Below are 4,870 nucleotides of genomic sequence, written 5' to 3' on the forward strand. Positions count from 1 at the left end.
CCTATCATCTGCAGGTTGGTCAAGTGGATAGTGAAAAAGGTTTGGAATTCCGATCAAAGTTCAAGCTCTCATGGATGCATCTCTTGCAGCTCCAGCTCTGCTTTAGGATACCATTTAACTCGAAAGTCAAAAGTACGATGCCACTTTTATGTGGTACTAAAACAACACGAGAAGAAGAATTAGTTTGCCATTAATATCTTATAGGATATCTCTTTCGTTAAAATAATAATAATAATAATAATATCTAGACGTCGTATCCATGGAAAACTATATATGCAGCTGTGCATGTGTGCATGTGTGATATGTGCATTATATATGTACTCAAGATTGACTCAAAAAAATGTGGGGCAAACTAACCTTGAGCTCAAAGGCCAGGTCAATTGCTTACTAATAATGAAATGTTTAGATTTCAATATTTTAATTTGGAAGTTAAATCAGGATTAAGCTTTACAGATCTAGCTTGAACTGATTTCGAAATGCCTTATCACAAATGTTTAGTAGTTATAAACTTTTCGAACCAATCTTAGGCTCTGTTTGTTAGCTTTAAGTAGTTTTTGCTTGAAAGCTTGACTGTCATTTGATGGGTCTGAGTTTGAATCAAATTTGCAGATAAGAGTTGGACTAGTGAATTATGGTAATGTGTAATAAACTTTATAGGTTCACTATTGTTCATCACCAATATTGTCGATATTGTTCAAATTTAATCACCTATTATTAGATGTTGGGTTTTAACCACTTATCACAAAAGACTTCGGTGATATTATTAGTTGTATATTATTTTGTCAGAACATCGATATGAGATCTTATTCTCCAACACGTCCCTCACGAATGGCCCCACATGGGGTCACAAGGAACCAATTCCCACAACGAGAACTAGTCACATCATTATATTAAAGCTAACACAACTTTTCGACAGCCCAATCATCATGTTAAAGTTTCAAAGAGACAGACCATGGTTCACTACTAATAGTATTGATATTGTTCCCACTTAATCACCTGTGCAATCAATAGATGTAAGATTTTTATGCCAAATGCCTCGATAAAAGTGGAAAGAATAGGCTACTATGATACCATGATAAAATTTCTAGGTTCAGCATGGTCCACCATTAATATTACCGATATTGTCCTAACTTAACTATCTATTACTAGGTGACGGTTTTATCATTAAAGGCTTGAGTGATATTAGGGGTGTAACCTCCATATATTAGTTATATATTATTTTGTCATATGAGCATTGTGAAATCATATTCTCCAACAATGTGTCCACCTGCTTACACTCAATTTTGAATCTCTCTCCTTTTCTCTAATTAATTTTAAACCCTAATTATATACCCTTATGATATATAACATAAACAAAAATATGGCCAATGATCACTTGTAAACTTTCACATCCACAATTACTTAGAAATCATAAAGATATTTATATAACGATGGATGCACATGGTATTCTGCACATTGCACATTTGGGTAGGTCTGTTTTGCACGTTGCAAGACACACAAGATCAACTACTTGGATTCTTTTTGTGGGATATGTTCATCAAGGTTTTCATATATTTTTAGGCATTACATTTATATTAAAAGAAAGAAATAAATAAATAAGAAATATATTATTTGAGGGAGGGTAACATCTCTTTGTCATTTCTCTACTTGGAAACCAAATATGCCAAAGTTTCAACCACCATCTATTATACAGGTCACGACCAATGAACCCTATTTCGTGTAATCGGTGGGTTGAGGTCGAACGTGGCTGTCTAATATAACTCACCACCTAAATAAATAAATAAATAAATATATATATATATATGGCAAAGAGTAAAATCTTTAAAATCTTTAAGTTGAGAAGAAAAAAGAGCACTAGCTAGTTGGAGCTTTTAGGATTATATCATAGTTTGAAGAATATTAATTTGTCTTAAGCCATTAAAGTCCCATATTTTATAGTCGAATTATTGTTTTCTTCTTTGGCTAAAATCTTAAGGAATCTATTTGATCATTCTCCCAACAACATAAAAATGTCAAATGGATGATATTATTAAAATCAACGCTTAGCTTTTAGTCTAATAGTAATTTTCTTCTGAGTATTCGAAATGGTTTTAGGTTTGATGAATTTTTTCAATATAGGATGAGTATTGCGGGATGCAAGTGTTGGCCAATCAGTACTTGTACTTGTTTGGAAATACTTTTAAAATAACTAAAAACGCTTTTAGAATACCAAAAGTGTTTCTGACCATATTCGACAGAAAAAGTTAGAAGTGTTTTTTAGTTACACACTCAAATGCTTAAAGGAGCACTTTCTGTTTGAAAATAAGATCTCACAATCGTCATATGACAAAATAATATATCATTAATCTATGAGAGTTTTTACATATAATTTCACTGAGCGTTTTTGTGGAAAAAACTCAATACCTAATAAGTTATGACAATATTGATGATGTTGGTGGTGGATCATGTTTATCACTTTCATTTTTAGCAAAAAGTTCAGTCTGCTTCTAATAGAAGCACTTTTACTGAAATGCGTTCAAGTAGAAGTTTTTTTTTATTTATTTTTTTAATTTTTAAATTTTATAAAACAGTTCCAAACGAACCTTATTGAACAACCCAACGCTCACATCCCGCTACTGTCGTGCAAATATTCAGTCTGCATACTAGAAGAACTCAGTGAGTAAGGGCCATTGAGGGCAGAATAGGATCTAAAGTTTCAATTACCAATTTAATCAACATTTATAAGTCTTTGAAAATGGGAAAAGTGCGAGGGCTTGTTGTAAATATTGTGGGAAATAGAGGTGATTTTAGGTCGGGGGTTTGAGTTTTCTGCCGAGAAGGAGCGTGGGTAGGGCCTTATTATAACTTATAAGCATTCAATATGTCATTTGATAATTTCGTGAGTTGGAACAACTGAGATGTGAATGTGCTGGAAAAGTACTTCCTTTTAAAGGAGATCACGAGGGAGGTGCTTATAATTGGTCGCGTGCTCATTCATAACGATGCTGCAATCTTTAGTACAACTTAAGAGCAACTCCATCCATGGAGCCTTTTCCCCTGGCAATCCACTATTGAATCCACCATTTTGAACAGTAACTGCCTTTAATGAATAGTAACTGTCATTAATGAACAGTAATTGCCATTTGCATCTCCACCCTTGGAGCCCTCCCCCTGGCAATAGGCAATAAAATATTAGTTTTTTTTGTTTGTTTAAATAATACAAAATAAAATTATTTGTAATTTCGGATAAGATTTTTTAAATCGTTCTCGTTGCGCCACATATCATTTTATAAAAAAAACAATTATTTAGCGATGGATTTCGAAAGTAGTTGAGAAAATATAAAATTGTGGTGTAGGGTAGATGGAGAAGAAGTGGTATTTATAGAAAAGTAAAAACAAATTTTTACAAATTTTTTTCAGATTTTTTACAATTTTTTTTTTAATTTTTATTCAAATAATTAATCTCTGCCGTTGGATTTAAAAATTTTGAATTCCAACACTCCAGATTGTGCCACGTGTCACAACGGTAACTTTTCTTAATTTTAAAACTAGTTTTTTTTTAAATTTATAAAGCAGATTAATATCAACCGTTGATCTCAGATCGAACGGTTGATATAAAATCAGTTTTTTTTTTTTTTTTTACCGTTGTAAATCGGACGGTTCTTATTAAAGAACCGTTGGGATCTAACGGACCGTGGGAAGCCACGTGGCTTCCCAAAGGTAACTGGCGTGCGGGCCATCCCCCTGAAATCATGTCGGGCGACGCGCCCCCACTCGCGAGTGAGGGGCACGCGCCTGACACAAAAAAAATAAAAATAAAAGGCCGAACCCAGCCCTTGCGTCAGCCTGACGTCATAAGGCTTGGGGGCCAGGCCTGTCAATTTTCCATGGGCCTCCCACTCGGGCTCCCACCCTCACTCGGGCCCTTCCCCGCTGGAGCTGCTCCCACCGGCCCTCAGGCCCTTTCTCCTCCCCTGTCGCCCGAGCAACCAGCAACGCTGGCGTTGCTCTAAGTACTTTGTGACAAAGGGAATAGGAAGATGTACTGAAAAGTGCAAATATGTAACAACATGTTTGGTATCGTATTAAAAAATATTTATAATTTTTCAAAACATTTCTTAATAATATTTTTTAAGATCAATTTTCTTTAAGATCTAAAAATATGTTTGGTATGAGATTCAAAATTGTTTTTAAATTTAAAAAAAAAAACAAAAACAAAAAACCTAGAACAACTCTCGTCAATTCAAGAATTACTACTAAATTCAATTTGACACGCAAAGAAATCCAAAGAGAAAGTCGAAGGAGAGAGAGATGAGAGAGAATGAGTAGAGAGAACAACAATAGAGAGAGATGAGAGATTTTGAGGGGGGAATGAGAGAAAAAGAAAGGATAGAGACATATAGCTAGCAAAAAAAGACTGGGAGTGAGAGGAGAGAAGAGAGAAAGTAATGAGTTTGGAGTTTAAAAACTCTAAAAACTCATTTTTTGTGTTTTCTAAAAGTAGGCTAATTTTTATTTTAGTTTTGAGTTTAGTCTTTTAAAACAGTCACACTAAAAAAGTATTCAAAGTGTAAACTTAAAAAGTGTTTTTGAGTCTATAAAATTAGATTAAAATATAATACCAAACAAGCCCTTAGTGATTAAGATCAAGGGTTTGAATTTCATTGATGGCTCGATTGATCATAAGGTCATTGTCAAAAGCCAAACCTGTTGATGGCCTTTAATCGAGCGATCAATGAAACCTATTTTGTTCCTGGCGCTCAGGGCTATTCAGATCGAACGGCTTCATGTGTATGTCAGTTGTTAAGCGTGTGTTAACCAAAACCATCTCAGGGTGGTCATAACGGTGAATGTAATATGATGAGTGGTCAGGATATGAAAAATTCCACAC

The sequence above is a fragment of the Malus sylvestris genome, chromosome 10 (assembly GCF_916048215.2).
Source record: "Malus sylvestris chromosome 10, drMalSylv7.2, whole genome shotgun sequence".
Lineage (NCBI taxonomy): Eukaryota > Viridiplantae > Streptophyta > Magnoliopsida > Rosales > Rosaceae > Malus > Malus sylvestris.